Below are 26,890 nucleotides of genomic sequence, written 5' to 3'. Positions count from 1 at the left end.
TTTTGTGAAACATGAGGACAGTATAGTGATACTGCCAGCAGGGAGCACCAGAGAGCTGAACGACAGTTGTACATTCTTAAACTTTCACCAACACAAACACGCACGCTCACTTCAGATCATGGGAGGACGTCAAAAAATCACCACCCATTCTCTGACACTTTAACCGTTAACCTTGGTTCAAACATTTAACATCACACGCACACGCAGTGTATTTCAGATAATTAATGAATTCAGATGTCACAATGATCGTTTACATGGATAAGGAGTCCTACTGAATCAATTACTGCCGTTTATATCTAACTAATGATTGTTTTTGTAAAAGTGTAACGTCGAGCCTCAGCAGCTTTCTCACTCCTTATGTGCTACTGTATAAAACCTGGTTTTGCGCCTGCACCAATTGCTTACGGCCCTACCACCCTGAACACGCCCGATCTCGTCTGATCTCGGAAGCTAAGCAGGGTCGGGCCTGGTTAGTACTTGATGGGGAGACCGACTGGGAATACAGGTGCTGTAAGCTTTTTCTTTTTCAACTCGAGCTCATTGACTCCGTGGCGTACCGTGACCTGATGTTTACTGCCAACGCTTTGGAGGATTTAAGCAACATACAAAAACTGACAACGTCTCTCAAAACTGTTTTTGTGAAACATGAGGACAGTATAGTGATACTGCCAGCAGGGAGCACCAGAGAGCTGAACCGAGAGTTGTACATTTCTTAAACTTTCACCAACACAAACACGCACGCTCACTTCAGATCATGGGAGGACGTCAAAAAATCACCACCCATTCTCTGACACTTTAACCGTTAACCTTGGTTCAAACATTTAACATCACACGCACACGCAGTGTATTTCAGATAATTAATGAATCCAGATGTCACAATGATCGTTTACATGGATAAGGAGTCCTACTGAATCAATTACTGCCGTTTATATCTAACTAATGATTGTTTTGTAAAAGTGTAACGTCGAGCCTCAGCAGCTTTCTCACTCCTTATGTGCTACTGTATAAAACCTGGTTTTGCTCCTGCACTAATTGCTTACGGCCATACCACCCTGAACACGCCCGATCTCGTCTGATCTCAGAAGCTAAGCAGGGTCGGGCCTGGTTAGTACTTGGATGGGAGACCGCCTGGGAATACCAGGTGCTGTAAGCTTGTCCTTTTTCAACTCGAGCTCATTGCCTCCGTGGCCTACCGTGACCTACCGTGACCTGATGTTTACTGCCAACCGCTTTGGAGGATTTAAGCAACATACAAAGACTGACAACGTCTCTCAAAACTATTTTTGTGAAACATTGAGGACAGTATAGTGATACTGCCAGCAGGGAGCACCAGAGAGCTGAAACGACAGTTGTACATTTCTTAAACTTTCACCAACACAAACACGCACGCTCACTTCAGATCATGGGAGGACGTCAAAAAATCACTACCCATTCTCTGACACTTTAACCGTTAACCTTGGTTCAAACATTAACATCGCACGCACACGCAGGTATTTCAGATAATTAATGAATTCAGATGTCACAATGATCGTTTACATGGATAAGGAGTCCTACTGAATCAATTACTGCCGTTTATATCTAACTAATGATTGTTTTTGTAAAAGTGTAACGTCGAGCCTCAGCAGCTTTCTCACTCCTTATGTGCTACTGTATAAAACCTGGTTTTGCGCTTGCACTATTTGCTTACGGCCATACCACCCTGAACACGCCCGATCTCGTCTGATCTCGGAAGCTAAGCAGGGTCGGGCCTGGTTAGTACTTGGATAGGAGACCGCCTGGGAATACCAGGTGCTGTAAGCATTTCCTTTTTCAACTCGAGCTCATTGCCTCCGTGGCCTACCGTGACCTACCGTGACCTGATGTTTACTGCCAACCGCTTTGGAGGATTTAAGCAACATACAAAGACTGACAACGTCTCTCAAAACTATTTTTGTGAAACATGAGGACAGTATAGTGATACTGCCAGCAGGGAGCACCAGAGAGCTGAACCGACAGTTGTACATTTCTTAAACTTTCACCAACACAAACACGCACGCTCACTTCAGATCATGGGAGGACGTCAAAAAATCACAACCCATTCTCTGACACTTTAACCGTTAACCTTGGTTCAACATTTAACATCACACGCACACACAGTGTATTTCAGATAATTAATGAATTCAGATGTCACAATGATCGTTTACATGGATAAGGAGTCCTACTGAATCAATTACTGCCGTTTATATCTAACTAATGATTGTTTTTGTAAAAGTGTAACGTCGAGCCTCAGCAGCTTTCTCACTCCTACTGTATAAAACCTGGTTTTGCGCCTGCATTAATTGCTTACGGCCATACTACCCTGAACACGCCCGATCTCGTCTGATCTCGGAAGCTAAGCAGGGTCGGCCTGGTTAGTACTTGGATGGGAGACCGCCTGGGAATACCAGTGCTGTAAGATTTCCTTTTTTCAACTCGAGCTCAATGCCTCCGTGGCCTACCGTGACCTACCGGGACCTGATGTTACTGCCAACCGCTTTGGAGGATTTAAGCAACATACAAAGACTGACAACGTCTCTCAAAACTATTTTTGTGAAACATGAGGACAGTATAGTGATACTGCCAGCAGGGAGCACCAGAGAGCGTGAAACGACAGTTGTACATTTCTAAAACTTTCACCAACACAAACACGCACGCTCACTTCAGATCATGGGAGGACGTCAAAAAATCACCACCCCATTCTCTTACACTTTAACCGTTAACCTTGGTTCAAACATTTAACATCACACGCACACGCAGTGTATTTCAGATAATTAATGAATCCAGATGTCACAATGATCGTTTACATGGATAAGGAGTCCTACTGAATCAATTACTGCCCGTTTATATCTAACTAATGATTGTTTTTGTAAAAGTGTAACGTCGAGCCTCAGCAGCTTTCTCCCTCCTTATGTGCTACTGTATAAACCTGGTTTTGCGCCTGCACTAATTGCTTACGGCCATACCACCCTGAACACGCCCGATCTCGTCTGATCTCGGAAGCTAAGCAGGGTTTGGACTGGTTAGTACGTGGATGGGAGACCGCCTGGGAATGCCAGATGCAGTAAGCTTTTTCTTTTTCAACTCAAGCTCATTGCCTCCGTGGCCTACCGTGACCTGATGTTTACTGCCAACCGCTTTGGAGGATTTAAGCAACATACAAAGACTGACAACGTCTCTCAAAACTATTTTTGTGAAACACGAGGACAGTATAGTGATACTGCCAGCAGGGAGCACCAGAGAGCTGAAACGACAGTTGTACATTTCTTAAACTTTCACCAACACAAACACGCACACTCACATCAGATCATGGGAGGACGTCAAAAAATCACCACCCATTCTCTGACCCTTTAACCGTTAACCTTGGTTCAAACATTTAACATCACACGCACACGCAGTGTATTTCAGATAATTAATGAATTCAGATGTCACAATGATCGTTTACATGGATAAGGAGTCCTACTGATCAATTACTGCCGTTTATATCTAACTAATGATTGTTTTTGTAAAAGTGTAACGTCGAGCCTCAGCAGCTTTCTCACTCCTTATGTGCTAATGTATAAAACCTGGTTTTGCGCCAGCACTATTTGCTTACGGCCATACCACCCTGAACACGCCCGATCTCGTCTGATCTCGGAAGCTAAGATGGGTCGGGCCTGGTTAGTACTTGGATGGGAGACCGCCTGGGAATACCAGGTGCAGTAAGCTTTTTCTTTTTCAACTCGAGCTCATTGCCTCCGTGGCCCTACCGTGACCTGATGTTTACTGCCAACCGCTTTGGAGGATTTAAGCAACATACAAAGACTGACAACGTCTCTCAAAACTATTTTTGTGAAACATGAGGACAGTATAGTGATACTGCCAGCAGGATCACCAGAGGCTGAAAACGACAGTTGTACATTTCTTAAACTTTCACCAACACAAACACGCACGCTCACTTCAGATCATGGGAGGACGTCAAAAAATCACCACCCATTCTCTGACCCTTTAACCGTTAACCTTGGTTCAAACATTTAACATCACACGCACACGCAGTGTATTGCAGATAATTAATGAATTCAGATGTCACATGATCGTTTACATGGATAAGGAGTCCTACTGAATCAATTTACTGCGTTTATATCTAACTAATGATTGTTTTTGTAAAAGTGTAACGTCGAGCCTCAGCAGGTTTCTCACCTCCTTATGTGCTACTGTATAAACCTGGTTTTGCGCCAGCACTATTTGCTTACGGCCATACCACCCTGAACACGCCCGATCTCGTCTGATCTCGGAAGCTAAGCAGGGTCGGGCCTGGTTAGTATTTTGATGGGAGACCGCCTGGGAATACCAGGTGCAGTAGCTTTTTCTTTTTTCAACCTCGAGCTCATTGCCTCCGTGGCCTACCGTGACCTGATGTTTACTGCCAACCGCTTTGGAGGATTTAAGCAACATACAAAGACTGACAACGTCTCTCAAAACTATTTTTGGAAACACGAGGACAGTATAGTGATACTGCCAGCAGGGGAGCACCAGAGAGCTGAAACGACAGTTGTACATTTCTTAAACTTTCACCAACACAAACACGCACGCTCACTTCAGATCATGGGAGGACGTCCAAAAATCACCACCCATTCTCTGACACTTTAACCGTTAACACTTGGTTCAAACATTTAACATCACACGCACACGCAGTGTATTTCAGAGAAATAATGAATTCAGATGTCACAATGATCGGTTTACATGGATAAGGAGTCCTACTGAATCAATTACTGCCGTTTTATATCTAACTAATGATTGTTTTTGTAAAAGTGTAACGTCGAGCCTCAGCAGGTTTCTCACTCCTTATGTGCTTCTGTATAAAACCTGGTTTTGCGCCAGCACTAATTGATTACGGCCATACCACCCTGAACACGCCCCGATCTCGTCTGATCTAGGAAGCTAAGCTGGGTCGGGCCTGGTTAGAACTTGGATGAGAGACCGCCCTGGGAATACCAGGTGCTGTAAGCTTTTTCTTTTTCAACTCGAGCTCATTGCCTCCGTGGCCTACCGTGACCTGATGTTTACTGCCAACCGCTTTGGAGGATTTAAGCAACATACAAAGACTGACAACGTCTCTCAAAACTATTTTTGTTGAAACACGAGGACAGTATAGTGATACTGCCAGCAGGGAGCACCAGAGAGCTGAAACGACAGTTGTACATTTCTTAAACTTTCACCAACACAAACATGCACGCTCACTTCAGATCATGGGGAGGACGTCCAAAAATCACAACCCATTCTCTGACACTGTAACCGTTAACCTTGGTTCAAACATTTAAGATCACACGCACACGCAGTGTATTTCAGATAATTAATGAATTCAGATGTCACAATGATCGTTTACATGGATAAGGGGTCCTACTGAATCAATTACTGCCGTTTATATCTAACTAATGATTGTTTTTGTAAAAGTGTAACGTCGAGCCTTAGCAGGTTTCTCACTCCTTATGTGCTTATGTATAAAACCTGGTTTTGCGCCAGCACTATTTGATTACGGCCATACCACCCTGAACAAGCCCGATCTCGTCTGATCTCGGAAGCTAAGCAGGGTCGGGCCTGGTTAGTACTTGGTTGGGAGACCGCCTGGGAATACCAGGTGCTGTAAGCTATTTCTTTTTCAACTCGAGCTCATTGCCTCCGTGCCCTACCGTGACCTGATGTTTACTGCCAACCGCTTTGGAGGATTTAAGCAACATACAAAGACTGACAACGTCTCTCAAAACTATTTTTGTGAAACACGAGGAAGTATAGTGATACTGCCAGCAGGGAAGCACCAGAGAGCTGAAACGACAGTTGTACATTACTTAAACCTTCACCAACACAAACACGCACGCTCACTTCAGATCATGGGAGGACGTCAAAAAATCACCACCCATTCTCCGACACTTTAAACCGTCAACCTTGGTTCAAACATTTAACATCACACGCACACGCAGTGTATTTCAGATAATTAATGAATTCAGATGTCACAATGATCGTTTACATGGATAAGGAGTCCTACTGAATCAATTACTGCCGTTTATATCTAATAATGATTGTTTTTGTAAAAGTGTAACGTCGAGCCTCAGCAGCTTTCTCACTCCTTATGTGCTACTGTATAAAAACCTGGTTTTGCTCCTGCATAATGCTTACGGCCATACCACCCTGTACACGCCCGATCTCGTCTGATCTCGGAAGCTAAGCAGGGTCGGGCCTGGTTAGTACTTGGATGGGAGACCTCCTTAGAAGCCCAGGTTGCTGTAAGTAGTGACGGGTGTCACCAAAAGAAAACAAAAAAAAACACGCCCGATCTCGTCTGATCTCGGAAGCTAAGCAGGGTCGGGACTGGTTAGTACTTGGATGGGAGACAGCCTGGGATTACCAGGTGCGGTAAGCTTTTTCTTTTTCAACTCGAGCTCATTGACTCCGTGGCGTACCGTGACCTGATGTTTACTGCCAACCGCTTTGGAGGATTTAAGCAAACTACAAAAACTGACAACGTCTCTCAAACTGTTTTGTGAAACATGAGGACAGTATAGTGATACTGCCAGCAGGAGCACCAGAGAGCTGAACCGACAGTGTACATTTCTTAAACTTTCACCAACACAAACACGCACGCTCACTTCAGATCATGGGAGGACGTCAAAAAATCACCACCCATTCTCTGACACTTTAACCGTTAACCTTGGTTCAAACATTTAACATCACACGCACACGCAGTGTATTTCAGATAATTAATGAATTCAGATGTCACAATGATCTTTTACATGGATAAGGAGTCCTACTGAATCAATTACTGCCGTTTATATCTAACTAATGATTGTTTTTGTAAGAGTGTAACGTCGAGCCTCAGCAGCTTTCTCACTCCTTATGTGCTACTGTATAAAACCTGGTTTTGCGCCTGCACTATTTGCTTACGGCCATACCACCCTGAACCCGCCGATCTCGTCGATCTCGGAAGCTAAGCAGGGTTGGGCTTGGTTAGTACTTGGATGGGAGACCGCCTGGGAATACCAGGTGCTGTAAGCTTTTTCTTTTTCAACTCGAGCTCATTGACTCCGTGGTGTACCGTGACCTGATGTTTACTGCCAACCGCTTTGGAGGATTTAAGCAGCATACAAAAACTGAACAACGTCTCTCAAAACTGTTTTTGTGAACATGAGGACAGTATAGTGATACTGCCAGCAGGGAGCACCAGAGAGCTGAACAAACAGTTGTACATTTCTTAAACTTTCACCAACACAAACACGCACGCTCACTTCAGATCATGGGAGGACGTCAAAAAATCACCACCCATTCTCTGACACTTTAACCGTTAACCTTGGTTCAAACATTTACACATCGCACGCACACGCAGTGTATTCAGATAATTAATGAATTCAGATGTCACAATGATCGTTTACATGGATAAGGAGTCCTACTGAATCAATTCCTGCCGTTTATATCTAACTAATGATTGTTTTTGTAAAAGTGTAACGTCGAGCCTCAGCAGCTTTCTCACTCCTACTGTATAAAACCTGGTTTTGCGCCTGCACTAATTGCTTACGGCCATACCACCCTGAACACGCGCAATCTGTCTGATCTCGGAAGCTAAGCAGGGTCGGGCCTGGTTAGTACTCGGATGGGAGACCTCCTCAGCAAGCCCAGGGTTGCTGTAAGTAGTGACGGGTGTCACCAAAGAAAAAAAAAAAAAAAACACGCCGATCTCGTCTGATTCTCGGAAGCTGAGCAGGTAGGTCGGGCCTGGTTAGTACTTGGATGGGAGACAGCCTGGGAATACCAGGTGCTGTAAGCTTTTCCTTTTTTCAACTCGAGCTCATTGCCTCCGTGGCTTACCGTGAACTACCGTGACCTGATGTTCACTGCCAACCGCTTTGGAGGATTAAGCAACATACCAAAACTGACAACGTCTCTCAAACTGTTTTTGTGAAACATGAGGACAGTTAGTGATACTGCCAGCAGGGAGCACCAGAGAGCTGAACCGACAGTTGTACATTTCTTAAACTTTCACCACCACAAACACGCACGCTCACTTCAGATCATGGGAGGACGTCAAAAAATCACAACCCATTCTCTGACACTTTAACCTTTAACCTTGGTTCAACATCACACGCACACGCAGTGTATTTCAGATAATTAATGAATTCAGCTGTCACAATGATCGTTTACATGGATAAGGAGTCCTACTGAATCAATTACTTGCCGTTTATATCTAACTAATGATTGTTTTTGTAAAAGTGTAACGGTCGAGCCTCTGCAGCTTTCTCACTCCTTATGTGCTACTGCATAAAACCTGGTTTTGCGCCTGCACTAATTGCTTACGGCCATACCACCCTGAACACGCCCGATCTCGTCTGATCTCGGAAGCTAAGCAGGGTCGGGCCGGTTAGTACTGGATGGCAGACCGCCTGGGAATACCAGGTGCTGTAGCATTTTCTTTTTCAACTCGAGCTCATTGACTCCGTGGGTACCGTGACCTGATGTTTACTGCAAACCGCTTGGAGGATTTAAGCAACATACAAAACCTGACAACGTCTCTCAAAACTGTTTTGTGAAACATGAGGACAGTTTAGTGATACTGCCAGCAGGGAGCACCAGAGAGCTGAACCGACAGTTGTACATTCTTAAACTTTCACACACACAAACACGCACGCTCACTTCAGATCATGGGAGGACGTCAAAAAATCACCACCCATTCTCTGACATCTTTAAACGTTAACCTTGTTCAACATTTAACATCACCGCACACGCAGTGTATTTCAGTAATTAATGAATTCAGATGTCACAATGATCGTTTACATGGATAAGGAGTCCTACTGAATCAATTACTGCCGTTTATATCTAAACTAATGATTGTTTTGTAAAAGTGTAACGTCGAGCCTCAGCAGCTTTCTCCACTCCTACTGTAATAAAACCTGGTTTTGCGCCTGAACTAATTGCTTACGCCCTACCACCATGAATACGCGCGATCTCGTTGTCTTGGAAGCTAAGCAGGGTCGGGCCTGGTTAGTCCTTGGATGGGAGACCTCCCTCAGAAGCCCAGGTTGCTGTAAGTAGTGACGGGTTGTCACAAAAGAAAACAAAAAAAAACACGCCCGATCTCGTCTGAACACGGAAGCTAAGCAGGGTCGGGCCTGGTTAGTACTTGGATGGAGACAGCCTGGATTACCAGGTGCTGTAAGCTTTTTTCTTTTTCAACTCGAGCTCATTGCCTCGTGGCGTAACCGTGACCTGATGTTTACTGCCAACCGCTTTGGAGGATTTTAAGCAACAATACAAAAACTGACAAGTCCTCTCAAAAACTGTTTTTGTGAAACATGAGGACAGTATAGTGATACTGCCAGCAGGGAGCACCAGAGAGCTGAACGACAGTTGTACATTTCTAAACTTTCACCAACAAAACACGCACGCTCACTTCAGATCATGGGAGGACGTCAAAAAATCAACACCCATTCTCTGACACCTTTAACCGTCAACCTTGGTTCAAACATTTAACATCACACCGCACACGCAGTGTATTTCAGATAATTAATGAATTCAGATGTCACAATGATCGTTTACATGGATAAGGAGGTCCTACTGAATCAATTACTGCCGTTTATATCTAACTAATGATTGTTTTTGTAAAAGTGTAACGTCGAGCCTCAGCAGCTTTCCTCACTCCTTATGTGCTACTGTATAAAACCTGTTTTTGCGCCTGCACTAATTGCTTACGGCCTACCACCCTGAACACGCCGATCTCGTCTGATCTCGGAAGCTAGCAGGGTCGGGGCTGGTTAGTACTGGATGGGGGAGACCGACTGGGAATAACAGGTGCTGTAAGCTTTTTCTTTTTCAACTCGAGCTCATTGACTTCAGTGGCGTACCGGGACCTGATGTTTACTGCCCAAACGCTTTGGAGGATTAAGCAACATACAACAAACTGACAACCGTCTCTCAAACCTGTTTTTGTGAAACTGAGGACAGTATAGTGATACTGCAGCAGGGAGCACACAGAGAGCTGAACCGACAGTTGTACATTTCTTAAACTTTCACCAACACAAAACACGCACGCTCACTCAAATCATGGGAGGACGTCAAAAACTCACCACCCATTCTCTGACACTTTAACCGTCAACCTTGGTTCAACATTTAACATCACACGCACACGCAGTGTATTCAGATAATAATGAATTCAGATGTCACAATGATCGTTTACATGGATAAGGAGTCCTACTGAATCAATTACTGCCGTTTATATCTAACTAATGATTGTTTTGTACAAGTGTAACGTCGAGCCTCAGCAGCTTCTCACTCCCTACTGTATAAAACCTGGTTTTGCGCCTGAACTAATTGCTCACGGACATACCACACTGAACGCCCGATCTCGTCTGATCTTTGGAAGCTCAGCAGGGTCGGCCTGGTTAGTACTTGGATGGGAGACGCCTGGGCATACAGGGCTGTAAGCTTTTTCTTTTTCAACTCGAGCTCATTGACTCCGTGGCGTACCGTGACCTGAGTTTTACTGCCAACCGCTTTGGAGGATTCTCCCAGCAACATACAAAAAATGACTAAGTCTCTCAAAACTGGTTTTTGTGAAACATGAGGGACAGTTATGTGATACTGCCAGCAGGGAGCACCAGAGAGCTCTGAACCGACAGTTGTACATTTCTTAAACTTTCACCAACACAAACACGCACGCTCACTTCAGATCATGGGCGGACGTCAAAAATCACCACCCATTCTCTGACACTTTAACCGTTAACCTTGGTTCAAACATTTAACATCACACGCACCCGCAGTGTATTTCAGATAATTAATGAATTCAGATGTCACAATGATCGTTTACATGGATAAGGAGTCCTACTGAATCAATTACTGCCGTTTATACTTAACTCACTGATTGTTTTTGTAAAAGTGTAACGTCGAGCCTCAGCAGCTTTCTCACTCCTTATGTGCTACGTATAAAACCTGGTTTTGCGCCTGCACTATAGCTTACGGCCATACCACCCTGAACACTCCCGATATCGTCTGATCTCGGAAGCTAAGCAGGGTCGAGCCTGCTTTGTACTTGGATGGGAGGCCCAACTGGGATTACAAGGTGCTGTAAGCTTTTTCCTTTTTTCAACCGAGCTCATTGCCTCCGTGGCCTACCGTGACCTACCGTGACCTGATGTTTACTGCCAACGCTTTGGAGGATTTAAGCAACATACAAAGACTGACAACGTCTCTCAAAACTATTTTTGTGAAACATGAGGACAGTATAGTGATACTGCCAGCAGGGAGCACCAGAGAGCTGAAACGGACAGTTGTACTTTTCTTATACTTTCACCAACACAACACGCACGCTCACATCAGATCATGGGAGGACGTCAAAAATCACCACCCATTCTCTGACACTTTAACCGTTAACCTTGGTTCAAACATTTAACATCACACGCAACACGCAGTGTATTTCAGATAATTAATGAATTCAGATGTCACCAATGATCGTGTACATGGATAAGGCGTCCTACTGAATCAATTACTGCCGTTTATATCTAACTAATGATTGTTTTTTGTAAAAGTGTAACGTCGAGCCTCAGCAGCTTTCTCACTCCTTATGTGCTACTGTATAAAACCTGGTTTTGGCCAGCACTATTTGCTTACGGCCATACCACCCTGAACACGCCCGATCTCATCTGATCTCGGAAGCTAAGCAGGGTCGGGCCTGGTTAGTACTTGGCATGGGTGACCGCCCTGGGAACTACCAGGTGCTGTAAACTTTTTCTTTTTCAACTCGAGCTCATTGCCTCCGTGGCCTACCGTGACCTGATGTACTGCCCAACCGCTTGGAGGATTTTAAGCAACTACAAGACTGACAACGTCTCTCAAATTTTTTTTGTGAACATGAGGTCAGTATAGTGATACTGCCAGCAGGAAGCACAGAGAGCTGAACGACAGTGTACCATTTCTTAAACTTTCACCAACACAAAACACGCACGCTCAATTCAGATCATGGGAGACGTCCAAAAATCACCACCCATTCTCTGGACACTTTTAACCGTTAACCTTGGTTCAAACATTTAACATCACAAGCACACGGCAGGTATTCAGATAATTAAGAATTCAGATGTCCAATGATGTTTACTGGCTAGGAGTCTACTTGAATCAATTACTGCCGTTTATATCTAAACTAATGATTGTTTTTGTAAAAGTGTACCGTCGAAGCCGCAGCAGGTTTCTCAATCCTTATGTGCTACTGTATAAAACCTGGTTTTGCGCCACACTAATTGCTTACGGCCATACCACCCTGAACACGCCGATCTCGTCTGATCTCGGAAGCTAAGCAGGGTCGGGCCTGGTTAGTACTTGGATGGGAGACCGCCTGGGAATACCAGGTGCTGTAAGCTTTTTCTTTTTCAACTCGAGCTCATTGCCTCCGTGGTCTACCGTGACCTGATGTTTACTGCCAACCGCTTTGGAGGATTTAAGCAACATACAAAACTGACAACGTCTCTCAAAACTATTTTTGTGAAACATGAGGACAGTATAGTGATACTGCCAGCAGGGAGCACCAGAGAGCTGAAACGACAGTTGTACATTTCTTAAACTTTCACCAACACAAACACGCACGCTCACTTCAGATCATGGGAGGACGTCAAAAATCACCACCCATTCTCTGACACTTTAACCGTTAACCTTGGTTCAAACATTTAACATCACACGCACACGCAGTGTATTTCAGATAATTAATGAATTCAGATGTCACAATGATCGTTTACATGGATAAGGAGTCTACTGAATCAATTACTGCCGTTTATATCTAACTAATGATTGTTTTTGTAAAAGTGTAACGTCGAGCCTCAGCAGTTTCTCACTCCTTATGTGCTAGTATAAAACCTGGTTTTGCGCCTGCACTAATTGCTTACGGCCATACCACCCTGAACACGCCCGATCTCGTCTGATCTCGGAAGCTAAGCAGGGTCGGGCCTGGTTAGTACTTGGATGGGAGACTGCCTGGGAATACCAGGTGCTGTAAGCTTTTTTTTTTCAACTCGAGCTCATTGCCTCCGTGGTCTACCGTGACCTGATGTTTACTGCCAACCGCTTTGGAGGATTTAAGCAACATACAAAGACTGACAACGTCTCTCAAAACTATTTTTGTGAAACATGAGGACAGTATAGTGATACTGCCAGAAGGGAGCACCAGAGAGCTGAAACGACAGTTGTACATTTCTTAAACTTTCACCAACACAAACACGCACGCTCACTTCAGATCATGGGAGGACGTCCAAAAATCACCACCCATTCTCTGACACTTTAACCGTTAACCTTGGTTCAAACATTTAACATCACACGCACACGCAGTGTATTTCAGATAATTAATGAATTCAGATGTCACAATGATCGTTTACTTGGATAAGGAGTCCTACTGAATCAATTACTGCCGTTTATATCTAACTAATGATTGTTTTTGTAAAAGTGTAACGTCGAGCCTCAGCAGCTTTCTCACTTTTTGTGCTACTGTATAAAACCTGGTTTTGCGCCAGCACTAATTGTTTACGGCCATACCACCCTGAATACGCCCGATCTCGTCTGATATCGGATGCTAAGCAGGGTCGGGCCTGGTTAGTACGTGGATGGGAGACCGCCTGCGAATGCCAGGTGCAGTAAGCTTTTTCTTTTTCAACTCGAGCTCATTGCCTCCGTGGCCTACCGTGACCTGATGTTTACTGCCAACCGCTTTGGAGGATTTAAGCAACATACAAAGACTGACAACGTCTCTCAAAACTATTTTTGTGAAACACGAGGACAGTATAGTGATACTGCCAGCAGGGAGCGCCAGAGAGCTGAAACGACAGTTGTACGTTTCTTAAACTTTCACCAACACAAACACGCACGCTCACTTCAGATCATGGGAGGACGTCCAAAAATCACCACCCATTCTCTGACACTTTAACCGTTAACCTCGGTTCAAACATTTAACCGAGTGTATTTCAGATAATTAATGAATTCAGATGTCACAATGATCGTTTACATGGATAAGGAGTCCTACTGAATCAATTACTGCCGTTTATATCTAACTAATGATTGTTTTTGTAAGAGTGTAACGTCGAGCCTCAGCAGCTTTCTCACTCCTTATGTGCTACTGTATAAAACCTGGTTTTGCGCCTGCACTAATTGCTTACGGCCATACCACCCTGAACACGCCCATTGAGGAAGTGATACGCCCATTGAGGAAGTGTTTGGTGTGCTTGAGTGGTGAGAGGAGGACGGTGTTGGAGCGAGGATTCTTTTGGTGGTAAATCAAGTATTTATAGATATTTTTTTGGTTAGTTTTGCGTCTAGTCGTTTATTCCCCCGACAGCTTGCTGTTTGGGGGAGTATTAGTATACTTTAGTTCGGTTTTTTTTCGATGTCTCACGCGGTTTCGAAAACTCGAATGGAAGACGGCATGGAACGGAACACGGCTCCTGCTGCGGTGACGGATGGTGGTTGTGTGGCGAAGAGGACATCGGAGGACGTACTAGGCGGGAGACCGGTGACTGCGGAGAGAGCAACAAGAGAGAAGGAGGACAAGGTTGCGGATGGTGGCCCGAGCTACTGCAGGGAGTTGTCTGTGGCTGTGGAGCTTGTGGGAGAGGAGAAAATCCCGATGATGGAGATGCTAAGGGCGATGCAGAGTGTATGTGGATTGGTCTTGGGATGTCGCTACCTCTCATTGAACCAATATGAAGTAACGATGAATCACCCCAACGGGAAGAGGCGATTGTTGGATGGTTTTAGGATAAGGGGGACCAGCGTCGTCGCAAAAGACTTGACTGCAGATGAGATGGTGGTGTCCTTTATGAGTCTACCAGTGTACATTACGGATGAGGAGATTCTGAAGAAGCTTGCGGACTGGGGTGTGGAGGCAGTTTCGCCGATTGCAAGGAGGAAGTGGCCTGGGATGACCATATGTGAGGGTACACGGTTTGTTAAGGTGAAGTTTAACAAGGAAGTACGGTCCTTGCCTTGGTCCACACGTTTTGACACTGAAAAGGGTGCTGAATATTTCCGAGTCATCCATGACAGACAATTAAAGGTGTGTAGATTGTGCATCCAGCCTGGACATATAGTGAGGGACTGTCCTGACTTCCTCTGTCGGAAGTGCGGGAAGCAGGGACACTATGCAAGGGAGTGTGTGGCTGTGATTAAATGCAGAGAGTGTGGTAATAGAAAGGGAAATTGTGTGTGTAAGGAGGAGCAGGTGGGAGGGGGTGCCCTCTCAGTTGACCCAGACTCAAGGGCTGTATCGTTGGAGAGTGAGGAAAGTGGAGGGGAAGAGAGTGCGGAAGAGGAGATGGAGCACGGGGAGCTGTCTGACGGGGAGACAGTCTTGGACAGTCAGCTACAGGTTGTGCTGAAGGACCCGGGTGTGGGGGGCATGGGGTTGCCCGGGGGGCAAAGCTCTCAAGGAGAGCTTTCCTCTCTACCGGCATCTGGGCACCCTACACCAGCGGAGGGCGTAGCCAAGGTGCCGCGGGGGTCTGGACAGTTGGGGAACGAGGCGGGACATGGCACGGGGGCTAGCCTAGAAGTGGATTTGGTTGTGTCAATGGCCCCGGCATCAGGGGGAGATGGGGGCACAGGGTTGGGGGGGGGCAGGAGCTCTCAAGCGGGGCTCCTCTCTTTACAGGCGCCCGGGTGGCCTACAGTAGAGGAAGATGCAGCCTGGGGGTCTTGTGCTGTGACTATTGAGGCTACAGCCGACGCGTCTCATTGGCGTGGTATGGCGCCTATAATTTCCCCCCCCACACTGGCTGATGGAAGGAGAGGGAGAATAAGTCTGGGAATGAGGCGTTGGGTGTTTGTAGGGAGAGGGCGCCCAGGGTCAGACGCAGGAGAGGGGTTGATTCCGATGAGGAACAGAGGAACTTGAAAAAGAAAGGGGTACGTAAAAAAAAAAAAGATTTTAACAGTAATACCCACTCTGTGTCTTTTGATTTCAATGGTCACACTCACATCAATTAATATCAACGGTCTTAACAATATGGCGAAGTTTGATGAGGTGTTAATCAAATTTAAATCCGATATTTTAGTGCTGCAGGAAACAAACTGGACACAGGCTAAAATGCCAGAAATCAAGGAGAAATGGAGGGGACTGTTATTCGTCAATTGTGGGACGGCAAGATCGTGTGGTGTGGCAATACTTGTAAAGGAGGATGTGGTTGGGAATGTGAAGGAGGTTCTGAATGATGGGAAGGGGAGGGTGATTGGAATCGATTTTGATGTTAATAATGTAACGTATAGACTAATTAATGTATACGCACCTAACAGAGAAGTGGAAAAAAGGCTATTTTTTATCTCTCTTGGTTTGCTCTGCACTAGGAATTGTGTTCTCGTGGGAGATTTTAATGTGTTTTGTAGCAAGCTGGATGTTTATAGGAGAGATAGTTTTAGACAGGATTCGGCCCGGAAGGCTTTGTTCAAAATGATTGAGGATGGGGGTTTGGTCGATGTGTGGAGGGTTAGAAATGCTGCCAAGAGGGAATTTTCTAGGAGGCAGATAGTGAACGGAGTGCTAAAGCAAAGTAGGATCGATTTATGGTGTAGCACAGAGCAGGAAATCGTGATACGGTTTGAAGACAGTGTACAGTATAAATATCACTGGTTATAGTGATCATGCAGCAATAATCTTTCAGATGGGTAGACAGAAGTAGAGGTGACAGGGGGGGGAGGTTTGGTGTTTGAATACAAGTGGTGTTGGAGAGAGAGCAGTATATACTGAGCTGGTGGAGAGGTGTGTATAAGGAGCAATGAATTGTTGTGGGTATGATGCATGACCGTGTGGGTGGTGGGGAATGTGTGAAGAAGATAAAGGTGGAAAATGTTTGAGCATCAATTATTGTAAAAAGCGGAGTCAGTAAGAGGAGGACGGATAGGGTAGTTGAGAGGAAGCGATTGGCTGAGGAATATTGAGGAAGGTTAGATGACGATGTGAATAGTGACTTAGCTGACTACATAGGCATTTAAAGGGGAAATTAGAATCTTATGAAAGGGAGAGGTGTAAAGGGGCAATAGTTAGGAGTCGGGCGCAGTATGCGGTAGATGGGGAGAAATGTACGTCTTTCTTTTTGGGGCTGGAAAAAAGGAAACAGGGTAGAACATACATAGCTCAGATAGAGGATGAGAGAGGGGAAGTGGTACATGATTTTGTGGGGGTGTTGGAGAGAGTGCAGGGGTTTTACAGTGATTTATTTAGCAAAGGCTATGTAGATAAGGATAGTGTGGACAAGGTATTAGGAACGGTTGAGCATGTGTTATCGGATAGTGATAGGGAAGTATGTGAGTGTGAGTTAGGAGAATCGGAGGTGATGGCGGCCGTCAGCAGCCTGTCCAATAACAAAAGTCCTGGCTCTGATGGATTGCCGGCAGAGTTTTACAAGTGCTTGAGTGAGTTGTTATGTCCGATTTTATTAAAGGTATATAGGGAAATGGAAAGGTTAGGGATGGTTAGCAAGTCGATGTCGACGGGGTTAATAGCGGTACTCTACAAGAATAAGGGTAGTAAATTGCAGTTAGGGAACTACAGAGGGTTAAGTCTGTTGAACACTGACTATAAGGTACTGGCCAAAACTTTAGCTAATCGGATTAAGTCTAGTAGTAGGGACCATAGTTTCATCAACCCAAACTTACAGTATTCCAGGGAGAGATATAGCGGACACGATAGGGTCAGTTAGGGATGTAGTGAGGCATATGAAAGAAGGAGGGAAGGGTTGTAGTATGAGGGTAGATTTTAACAAAGGCTTTGATAGGGTAGACCTGAGTTATGTTTAGTGCGCTAGAGCGATTTGTGGTTTGGTGGTGGTTAGTGAAGTGGATTCAGATTATTGGATAGTAATGCAACGAGTAGGGTCAGTGTAACGGTGTGGTATGTGACCGGAGAGTTTTAGATTAGGAGGTCAGTAGGGCAGGGTTGTCCGTATCTGCTTATTGTACAGTATATACGGCTGAACCATTAGCCACCATGCTAAAAAAGGATCAGCACATACAAGGCATCAACATCCCGGGAGGAGGTAGAGAGTTTCATCCATCAATACGCAGATGACACAAGCATTACAGTTAGGAATTTGAGGCCAGTGTGAAAAGGGTATTGAGTTATTGGAATATATGGGAGTGCATCGGGGGCAAAGATTAACCTGGAAAAGTCAGAGATCCTTTGTGTAGGGGCAGTGGATATGAGCGAGTGTGACATTCCGCGGACTGTTTCTAAGGGGATGATAAAGGTATTAGGGTGAATGTGGGTGTGGATGAAAATGAGGCAGGGATGTGCACGTGGACAGGGGTTCTGAATAAAGTGAAGCAGAATTTGAATTTATGGAAGATGAGGAAGTTTGAGACTGAGGGGTAAGGTGATTGTTGGTGAATTGCTTGATGAGGTTCACGGGTGAATCATGTGCTGAGCACCCTGGATCTACCATTGTGGGTAGTACGGAGTTGAATGTGGGCTGTTAACAATTTTTTGTGGGGGAATGGGAAACGGCGGCCGAAAATTGGCGCAGAAGTCTTGAACGAAAGGGTTATGAGGATGGAGGAAAGCCTGAAATTGATAGAGTGTGGAGGTGAAAGAAAATGGCGAATAATACTGAAGTGAAAAAACAATTAAGAAATATGTTATTTGGAAAGGAGAGTAGTGTTTGGATGGTTTATTGAGAGACGATGTTGCACAGAGTATGGTGGTTGTGGTGTGAAGGGGTCTTTTTATGATGGATTAATAAAGGGCCGAGGTGTCCAAGGGATAGTCTGTATTTACTAATCGAGAAGGTTTTTGAGGCAATGGGGGAAATATATGGAGTACCAGGGAAGTAGGGGAAGCGTGGTGGACCAGAGCCGAGGTTGCTGAATCAGCCAATCTTTCATAACCCAAAAAATACTTCACAATAACAGAATACTGGTCAGTAAACATTTTGAGAAAGCCGGTATTAAACAGGTCAAAAGCATTTAATGTTGGAGGGGGGTAGAACGTTTTTATTAGGCGGAACAGGGGATCATAAGGGATGTAAGGAGGAGTTAAGAGCAGATGGAAGGGGGCGGGGGTGTGGTTTTGGGATGGATAGGAGAGTAAAGGAGTAAGTATGGGACGGGTGGATTCACATACTGTTAAGGACCAGGAGAGGGATAGGCGAAGGAGAACACGATTGTCGAGTTGGGGGGGTGTAGAGTGGGAGGTAAGGAGAGTAAGGTTGAGGATGTTAGTACAAAAAAGTGTGTATATGGATTTGATGGGCGGTGGGATGAAGAGGCCAGCGTCAGAGAAGGTGTGGGAAGGCTTTGAGGGGTTTGACGTGAAGAAAATGTGGGGCAACTTGAATGTGAAGTATACTCTATTGAATGTGAGCACAATGATTTTAAGATCAGGCACAATAGGGTTTTCACGAATGTTGTTTTGCACCAAATTGATAGTACTGTGGGTAGAGTGTGCAAGTTTGTAAAGAGGTGGATGAGACCTTGATCATTATTTCATTGAATGTTCAATGTTGTTTGTTTTTTTGAGAAGGTTAAGGATTTGCTGAGTGTACACTGTGGGATCAAGGTTGGGAAGGATGTTGAATGGAAGAAACTGTTGTTGTTTGGTGTGGTTGGAAAGGTGAAAGATGTGAATGTAAATTTGGTGAATTTCATGTTGAGCACAGTCCGTCATGCAATTGTATGCAGGAGGAACGTTGCGCAATATGAGGAGAGGGTGATACCGGTATGGGAGTGGTTTGTGGCAACTTTTAAAAAGAATGTGAGGTTGGTCCACACGCTTAGGAGGGAGGATTTTCACAAGTATTTTGTTAGGAACAGCACTTTAGTCATGTTAACGGAATCAGGGACGTTAGGATTTAGTGTGTAGTGTGGGCATTGTTTTTCCTGCTTGTTAAGACCTGGCGGACCACTCCGAGGCAAATATTTGTTGTGTATGATTAGGGTTAACCTCTCTATGTGATTGTTGCGTACATTTGTGATTATCAACTATCTGTATGTCTTCTGTGTGTCATACTGTGTTTGGTTATGACCGTAAAAGATTGTAAATTACTGTAAATACGGAATTTTAATTGTAAACTATATTTTTTGATAATAAAAAAAAAAAAAAAAAAAAAAAAAAAAAAAAAACACGCCCGATCTCGTCTGATCTCGGAAGCTAAGCAGGGTCGGGCCTGGTTAGTACATGGATGGGAGACTGCTTGGGAATACCAGGTGCTGTAATTTTTTCTTTTTTCAACTCGAGCTCATTGCCTCCGTGGCCTACCGTGGCGTACCGTGACCTGATGTTTACTGCCAACCGCTTTGGAGGATTTAAGCAACATACAAAAACTGACAACGTCTCTCAAAACTATTTTTGTGAAACATGAGGACAGTATAGTGATAATGCCAGCAGGGAGGACCAGAGAGCTGAAACGACAGTTGTACATTTCTTAAACTTTCACCAACACAAACACGCACGCTCACTTCAGATCATGGGAGGACGTCAAAAATCACCACCCATTCTCTGACACTTTAACCGTTAACCTTGGTTCAAACATTTAACATCACACGCACACGCAGTGTATTTCAGATAATTAATGAATTCAGATGTCACAATGATCGTTTACATGGATAAGGAGTCCTACTGAATCAATTACTGCCGTTTATATCTAACTAATGATTGTTTTTGTAAAAGTGTAACGTCGAGCCTCAGCAGCTTTCTCACTCCTTATGTGCTACTGTATAAAACCTGGTTTTGCGCCTGCACTAATTGCTTACGGCCATACCACCCTGAACACGCCCGATCTCGTTTGATCTCGGAAGCTAAGCAGGGTCGGGCCTGGTTAGTACTTGGATGGGAGACCGCATGGGAATACCAGGTACTGTAAGCTTTTTCTTTTTCAACTCGAGCTCGTTGACTCCGTGGCCTACCGTGGCGTACCGTGACCTGATGTTTACTGCCAACCGCTTTGGAGGATTTAAGCAACATACAAAAACTGACAACGTCTCTCAAAACTATTTTTGTGAAACATGAGGACAGTATAGTGATACTGCCAGCAGGGAGCACCAGAGAGCTGAACCGACAGTTGTACATTTCTTAAACTTTCACCAACACAAACACGCACGCTCACTTCAGATCATGGGAGGACGTCAAAAAATCACCACCCATTCTCTGACACTTTAACCGTTAACCTTGGTTCAAACATTTAACATCACCACGCACACGCAGTGTATTTCAGATAATTAATGAATTCAGATGTCACAATGATCGTTTACATGGATAAGAGTCCTACTGAATCAATTACTGCCGTTTATATCTAACTAATGATTGTTTTTGTAAAAGTGTAACGTCAAGCCTCAGCAGCTTTCTCACTCCTTATCTGCTACTGTATAAAACCTGGTTTTGCGCCTGTACTAATTGCTTACGCCATACCACCCTGAACACGCCCGATCTCGTCTGATCTCGGAAGCTAAGCAGGGTCGGGCCTGGTTAGTACTTGGATGGGAGACCGCCTGGGAATACCAGTGTTGTAAGCTTTTTCTTTTTCAACTCGAGCTCATTGCCTCCGTGGCTACCGTGGCGTACCGTGACCTGATGTTTACTGCCAACCGCTTTGGAGGATTTAAGCAACATACAAAAACTGAAACGTCTCTCAAAACTATTTTTGTGAAACATGAGGACAGTATAGTGATACTGCCAGCAGGGAGCACCAGAGAGCTGAAACGACAGTTGTACATTTCTTAAACTTTCACCAACACAAACACGCACGCTCACTTCAGATCATGGGAGGGACGTCAACAAATCACCACCCATTCTCTGACACTTTAACCGTTAACCTTGGTTCAAACATTTAACATCACACGCACACGCAGTGTATTTCAGATAATTAATGAATTCAGATGTCACAATGATCGTTACATGGATAAGGAGTCCTACTGAATCAATTACTGCCGTTTATATCTAACTAATGATTGTTTTTGTAAAAGTGTAACGTCGAGCCTCAGCAGCTTTCTCACTCCTTATGTGCTACTGTATAAAACCTGGTTTTGCGCCTGCACTAATTGCTTACGGCCATACCACCCTGAACACGCTCGATTTCGTCTGATCTCGGAAGCTAAGCAGGGTCGGGCCTGGTTAGTACTTGGATGGGAGACCGCCTGGGAATACCAGGTGCTGTAAGCTTTTTCTTTTTCAACTCGAGCTCGTTGCCTCCGTGGGCCTACCGTGGCGTACCGTGACCTGATGTTTACTGCAACCGCTATGGAGGATTTAAGCAACATACAAAAACTGACAACGTCTCTCAAAACTATTTTTGTGAAACATGAGGACAGTATAGTGATACTGCCAGCAGGGAGCACCAGAGAGCTGAACCGACAGTTGTACATTTCTTAAACTTTCACCAACACAAACACGCACGCTCACTTCAGATCATGGGAGGACGTCAAAAAATCACCACCCATTCTCTGACACTTTAAACCGTTAACCTTGGTTCAAACATTTAACATCACACGCACACGCAGTGTATTTCAGATAATTAATGAATTCAGATGTCACAATGATCGTTTACATGGATAAGGAGTCCTACTGAATCAATTACTGCCGTTTATATCTAACTAATGATTGTTTTTGTAAAAGTGTAACGTCAAGCCTCAGCAGCTTTCTCACTCCTTATCTGCTACGGTTTAAAACCTGGTTTTGCGCCTGTACTAATTGGTTACGGCCATACCACCCTGAACACGCCCGATCTCGTCTGATCTCGGAAGCTAAGCAGGGTCGGGCCTGGTTAGTACTTGGATGGGAGACCGCCTGGGAATACCAGGTGCTGTAAGCTTTTTCTTTTTCAACTCGAGCTCATTGCCCTCCGTGGCCTACCGTGGCGTACCGTGACCTGATGTTTACTGCCAACCGCTTTGGAGGATTTAAGCAACATACAAAAACTGAAAACGTCTCTCAAAACTATTTTTGTGAAACATGAGGACAGTATAGTGATACTGCCAGCAGGGAGCACCAGAGAGCTGAAACGACAGTTGTACATTTCTTAAACTTTCACCAACACAACACGCACGCTCACTTCAGTGCCCTATACCACAAAGCTCGCTGAACATACCCAGGCTTTCTTGGGAAAACCTGGCTCGACAGAGCCGCAACTCGCAATCAGAGTTAAATGGTACCACGAAGCTCACTTTAGATTCAATTAGTTGAACCAGGTTTTCCGCTTTAGGTTCAGTGCGCGTTCACGTGAAAGGGGCGTTTTTTTCGTCATTTTTCTCACCTTTACGATAGATCAAGCAGTCTATGAGTATAAGTGAAAAGATTCTGCATATTGTCTGTAAATAACTATGCCAAATGCAGAATTGTTCGCCATTAATCCAAATAGAATGATGATGATTTAAAAATGCATAAGCAACGTCCATCCTGCCTTATTCTATCATTTAGGGAATTCACTTTAAATACACCCTATTTAAGCAATGTATCGCATGTTTTTGGCCGCTGAGAGGTAGCGGCTGTAGCGTAGTGGATTAGTATAAGACCCGAACGCCAGCGACCGGGGTTCAAATTCGCCGGTCTATCATCATGCATTTTACCCCCATAGATGTGTTGCCAGCACGGCCTTGAAAATATGGGTTGAAGTTCGAAATAAGCACAAAAATATAATTCCATAAGTTTTAGTGATTAAGTATTCCATATGCATGAGAATTAGGACTTTTTAAGCTTCACATATATTTCGCGTCACATGGGAGTCGAAACCCCCCGCGCAGAAATTCAAGACTGACGCGCTACCTCCACTCTAGCACTCTGTCACTGAGACACAATGCGCAACAGTAATCATTGTCTACATAAGGTCCAAAAGGACGATCAAATAACGAACACCCTCTGATGAGAATCTGTATCTCTCATGAAGAACCCCAATTTCGTTGTTTGCACAATGACAATAAAGTCTGAAATCTGAATATCATCAGACAATGCCAAGGGATCGGTTCTGTCCCGTAAAACCCTTGTCTCCGGAGAAGTGCGCCGGGGTCCACGGGAACACCCACAAATGGTGACGCCATTGTCAGAGGAGGGGCTAGGAAGCTGCGCACGCCGATTTAAGTAGCCGATCTCCGGCTAGACTAAGCCGAAAAACTGCTCCCGACCAGGTTTGGTTGCGAGCATAAGTCACCATGGTGATACAGCGACGCTAAAAGAGATCGACTTTCGTGGTACAACTAACCCAGGCTTGGAGCTCAACATACCTCGCTAACCCTCTAAGCGAGCTTCGTGGTACAGGGCCCAGATCATGGGAGGACGTCAACAAATCACCACCCATTCTCTGACACTTTAACCGTTAACCTTGGTTCAAACATTTAACATCACACGCACATGCAGTGTATTTCAGATAATTAATGAATTCAGATGTCACAATGATCGTTTACATGGATAAGGAGTCCTACTGAATCAATTACTGCCGTTTATATCTAACTAATGATTGTTTTTGTAAAAGTGTAACGTCAAGCCTCAGCAGCTTTCTCACTCCTTATGTGCTACTGTATAAAACCTGGCTTTGCGCCTGCACTAATTGCTTACGGCCATACCACCCTGAACACACCCGATCTCGTCTGATCTCGGAAGCTAAGCAGGGTCGGGCCTGGTTAGTACTTGGATGGGAGACCGCCTGGGAATACCAGGTGCTGTAAACTTTTTCTTTTTCAACTCGAGCTCGTTGTCTCCGTGGCCTACCGTGGCGTACCGTGACCTGATGTTTACTGCCAACCGCTTTGGAGGATTTAAGCAACATACAAAAACTGACAACGTCTCTCAAAACTATTTTTGTGAAACATGAGGACAGTATAGTGATACTGCCAGCAGGGAGCACCAGAGAGCTGAAACGACAGTTGTACATTTCTTAAACTTTCACCAACACAAACACGCACGCTCACTTCAGATCATGGGAGGACGTCAAAAAATCACCACCCATTCTCTGACACTTTAACCGTTAACCTTGGTTCAAACATTTAACATCACACGCACACGCAGTGTATTTCAGATAATTAATGAATTCAGATGTCACAATGATCGTTTACATGGATAAGGAGTCCTACTGAATCAATTACTGCCGTTTATATCTAACTAATGATTGTTTTTGTAAAAGTGTAACGTCGAGCCTCAGCAGCTTTCTCACTCCTTATGTGCTACTGTATAAAACCTGGTTTTGCGCCTGCACTAATTGCTTACGGCCATACCACCCTGAACACGCCCGATCTCGTCTGATCTCGGAAGCTAAGCAGGGTCGGGCCTGGTTAGTACTTGGATGGGAGACCGCCTGGGAATACCAGGTGCTGTAAGCTTTTTCTTTTCAACTCGAGCTCATTGACTCCGTGGCGTACCGTGACCTGATGTTTACTGCCAACCGCTTTGGAGGATTTAAGCAACATACAAAAACTGACAACGTCTCTCAAAACTATTTTTGTGAAACATGAGGACAGTATAGTGATACTGCCAGCAGGGAGCACCAGAGAGCTGAACCGACAGTTGTACATTTCTTAAACTTTCACCAACACAAACACGCACGCTCACTTCAGATCATGGGAGGACGTCAAAAAATCACCACCCATTCTCTGACACTTTAACCGTTAACCTTGGTTCAAACATTTAACATCACACGCACACGCAGTGTATTTCAGATAATTAATGAATTCAGATGTCACAATGATCGTTTACATGGATAAGGAGTCCTACTGAATCAATTACTGCCGTTTATATCTAACTAATGATTGTTTTTGTAAAAGTGTAACGTCGAGCCTCAGCAGCTTTCTCACTCCTTATGTGCTACTGTATAAAACCTGGTTTTGCGCCTGCACTAATTGCTTACGGCCATACCACCCTGAACACGCCCGATCTCGTCTGATCTCGGAAGCTAAGCAGGGTCGGGCCTGGTTAGTACTTGGATGGGAGACCGCCTGGGAATACCAGGTGCTGTAAGCTTTTTTCTTTTTCAACTCGAGCTCATTGCCTCCGTGGCCTACCGTGGCGTACCGTGACCTGATGTTTACTGCCAACCGCTTTGGAGGATTTAAGCAACATACAAAAACTGACAACGTCTCTCAAAACTATTTTTGTGAAACATGAGGACAGTATAGTGATACTGCCAGCAGGGAGCACCAGAGAGCTGAACCGACAGTTGTACATTTCTTAAACTTTCACCAACACAAACACGCACGCTCACTTCAGATCATGGGAGGACGTCAAAAAATCACCACCCATTCTCTGACACTTTAAACCGTTAACCTTGGTTCAAACATTTAACATCACACGCACACGCAGTGTATTTCAGATAATTAATGAATTCAGATGTCAATGATCGTTTACATGGATAAGGAGTCCTACTGAATCAATTACTGCCGTTTATATCTAACTAATGATTGTTTTTGTAAAAGTGTAACGTCGAGCCTCAGCAGCTTTCTCACTCCTTATCTGCTACTGTATAAAACCTGGTTTTGCGCCTGCACTAATTGCTTACGGCCATACCACCCTGAACACGCCCGATCTCGTCTGATCTCGGAAGCTAAGCAGGGTAGGGCCTGGTTAGTACTTGGATGGGAGACCGCCTGGGAATACCAGGTGCTGTAAGCTTTTTCTTTTCAACTCGAGCTCATTGCCTCCGTGGCCTACCGTGGCGTACCGTGACCTGATATTTACTGCCAACCGCTTTGGAGGATTTAAGCAACATACAAAAACTGACAACGTCTCTCAAAACTATTTTTGTGAAACATGAGGACAGTATAGTGATACTGCCAGCAGGGAGCACCAGAGAGCTGAACCGACAGTTGTACATTTCTTAAACTTTCACCAACACAAACACGCACGCTCACTTCAGATCATGGGAGGACGTCAAAAAATCACCACCCATTCTCTGACACTTTAACCGTTAACCTTGGTTCA

At 44.7% G+C, this 26,890-nt stretch overlaps 21 non-coding genes and 5 pseudogenes across 21 annotated transcripts; all 26 read left to right on the top strand.

The window, feature by feature from the left end:
- Positions 1 to 399: 399 nt before the first annotated feature.
- LOC130395775 (5S ribosomal RNA) lies at positions 400 to 517 on the top strand. Its single transcript, XR_008898790.1, has one exon. It is a non-coding gene; the product is annotated as a 5S ribosomal RNA (ribosomal RNA).
- A 517-nt stretch (positions 518 to 1,034) lies between these two features.
- On the top strand, positions 1,035 to 1,153 carry LOC130400520 (5S ribosomal RNA). Its single transcript, XR_008903002.1, has one exon. It is a non-coding gene; the product is annotated as a 5S ribosomal RNA (ribosomal RNA).
- Positions 1,154 to 1,681: 528 nt separating this feature from the next.
- On the top strand, positions 1,682 to 1,800 carry LOC130400618 (5S ribosomal RNA). The gene has a single exon (XR_008903096.1). It is a non-coding gene; the product is annotated as a 5S ribosomal RNA (ribosomal RNA).
- A 520-nt stretch (positions 1,801 to 2,320) lies between these two features.
- Positions 2,321 to 2,437, top strand: LOC130395859 (5S ribosomal RNA). The gene has a single exon (XR_008898864.1). It is a non-coding gene; the product is annotated as a 5S ribosomal RNA (ribosomal RNA).
- A 530-nt stretch (positions 2,438 to 2,967) lies between these two features.
- LOC130395969 (5S ribosomal RNA) lies at positions 2,968 to 3,086 on the top strand (annotated as a pseudogene).
- A 518-nt stretch (positions 3,087 to 3,604) lies between these two features.
- LOC130395108 (5S ribosomal RNA) lies at positions 3,605 to 3,723 on the top strand. Its single transcript, XR_008898203.1, has one exon. It is a non-coding gene; the product is annotated as a 5S ribosomal RNA (ribosomal RNA).
- Positions 3,724 to 4,241: 518 nt separating this feature from the next.
- LOC130395696 (5S ribosomal RNA) lies at positions 4,242 to 4,360 on the top strand. The gene has a single exon (XR_008898722.1). It is a non-coding gene; the product is annotated as a 5S ribosomal RNA (ribosomal RNA).
- Positions 4,361 to 4,883: 523 nt separating this feature from the next.
- LOC130396243 (5S ribosomal RNA) lies at positions 4,884 to 5,004 on the top strand (annotated as a pseudogene).
- Positions 5,005 to 5,525: 521 nt separating this feature from the next.
- Positions 5,526 to 5,644, top strand: LOC130394498 (5S ribosomal RNA). The gene has a single exon (XR_008897650.1). It is a non-coding gene; the product is annotated as a 5S ribosomal RNA (ribosomal RNA).
- Positions 5,645 to 6,162: 518 nt separating this feature from the next.
- Positions 6,163 to 6,282, top strand: LOC130394361 (5S ribosomal RNA). The gene has a single exon (XR_008897527.1). It is a non-coding gene; the product is annotated as a 5S ribosomal RNA (ribosomal RNA).
- Positions 6,283 to 6,927: 645 nt separating this feature from the next.
- On the top strand, positions 6,928 to 7,044 carry LOC130395717 (5S ribosomal RNA). The gene has a single exon (XR_008898741.1). It is a non-coding gene; the product is annotated as a 5S ribosomal RNA (ribosomal RNA).
- Positions 7,045 to 7,555: 511 nt separating this feature from the next.
- LOC130396269 (5S ribosomal RNA) lies at positions 7,556 to 7,676 on the top strand (annotated as a pseudogene).
- Positions 7,677 to 8,331: 655 nt separating this feature from the next.
- On the top strand, positions 8,332 to 8,448 carry LOC130396115 (5S ribosomal RNA; annotated as a pseudogene).
- A 2,539-nt stretch (positions 8,449 to 10,987) lies between these two features.
- On the top strand, positions 10,988 to 11,107 carry LOC130396253 (5S ribosomal RNA; annotated as a pseudogene).
- Positions 11,108 to 11,637: 530 nt separating this feature from the next.
- Positions 11,638 to 11,759, top strand: LOC130395880 (5S ribosomal RNA). Its single transcript, XR_008898882.1, has one exon. It is a non-coding gene; the product is annotated as a 5S ribosomal RNA (ribosomal RNA).
- A 509-nt stretch (positions 11,760 to 12,268) lies between these two features.
- Positions 12,269 to 12,386, top strand: LOC130394011 (5S ribosomal RNA). The gene has a single exon (XR_008897211.1). It is a non-coding gene; the product is annotated as a 5S ribosomal RNA (ribosomal RNA).
- Positions 12,387 to 12,899: 513 nt separating this feature from the next.
- Positions 12,900 to 13,018, top strand: LOC130400157 (5S ribosomal RNA). The gene has a single exon (XR_008902635.1). It is a non-coding gene; the product is annotated as a 5S ribosomal RNA (ribosomal RNA).
- A 516-nt stretch (positions 13,019 to 13,534) lies between these two features.
- On the top strand, positions 13,535 to 13,653 carry LOC130395690 (5S ribosomal RNA). Its single transcript, XR_008898716.1, has one exon. It is a non-coding gene; the product is annotated as a 5S ribosomal RNA (ribosomal RNA).
- A 7,086-nt stretch (positions 13,654 to 20,739) lies between these two features.
- On the top strand, positions 20,740 to 20,858 carry LOC130400497 (5S ribosomal RNA). The gene has a single exon (XR_008902980.1). It is a non-coding gene; the product is annotated as a 5S ribosomal RNA (ribosomal RNA).
- Positions 20,859 to 21,387: 529 nt separating this feature from the next.
- Positions 21,388 to 21,504, top strand: LOC130395821 (5S ribosomal RNA). Its single transcript, XR_008898830.1, has one exon. It is a non-coding gene; the product is annotated as a 5S ribosomal RNA (ribosomal RNA).
- A 527-nt stretch (positions 21,505 to 22,031) lies between these two features.
- On the top strand, positions 22,032 to 22,150 carry LOC130400698 (5S ribosomal RNA). The gene has a single exon (XR_008903174.1). It is a non-coding gene; the product is annotated as a 5S ribosomal RNA (ribosomal RNA).
- Positions 22,151 to 22,680: 530 nt separating this feature from the next.
- Positions 22,681 to 22,799, top strand: LOC130400278 (5S ribosomal RNA). Its single transcript, XR_008902752.1, has one exon. It is a non-coding gene; the product is annotated as a 5S ribosomal RNA (ribosomal RNA).
- A 1,730-nt stretch (positions 22,800 to 24,529) lies between these two features.
- LOC130399715 (5S ribosomal RNA) lies at positions 24,530 to 24,648 on the top strand. Its single transcript, XR_008902216.1, has one exon. It is a non-coding gene; the product is annotated as a 5S ribosomal RNA (ribosomal RNA).
- A 529-nt stretch (positions 24,649 to 25,177) lies between these two features.
- On the top strand, positions 25,178 to 25,296 carry LOC130398343 (5S ribosomal RNA). Its single transcript, XR_008900918.1, has one exon. It is a non-coding gene; the product is annotated as a 5S ribosomal RNA (ribosomal RNA).
- A 518-nt stretch (positions 25,297 to 25,814) lies between these two features.
- LOC130398342 (5S ribosomal RNA) lies at positions 25,815 to 25,933 on the top strand. Its single transcript, XR_008900917.1, has one exon. It is a non-coding gene; the product is annotated as a 5S ribosomal RNA (ribosomal RNA).
- Positions 25,934 to 26,462: 529 nt separating this feature from the next.
- LOC130396145 (5S ribosomal RNA) lies at positions 26,463 to 26,581 on the top strand. The gene has a single exon (XR_008898943.1). It is a non-coding gene; the product is annotated as a 5S ribosomal RNA (ribosomal RNA).
- The last annotated feature ends 309 nt before the right edge of the window (positions 26,582 to 26,890 follow it).

This window comes from Gadus chalcogrammus, chromosome 12 (assembly GCF_026213295.1).
Source record: "Gadus chalcogrammus isolate NIFS_2021 chromosome 12, NIFS_Gcha_1.0, whole genome shotgun sequence".
In the NCBI taxonomy this organism is placed as follows: domain Eukaryota; kingdom Metazoa; phylum Chordata; class Actinopteri; order Gadiformes; family Gadidae; genus Gadus; species Gadus chalcogrammus.
Note: the sequence above shows the minus strand (reverse complement) of the source record. Positions and strands in the feature narration are given on the sequence as shown.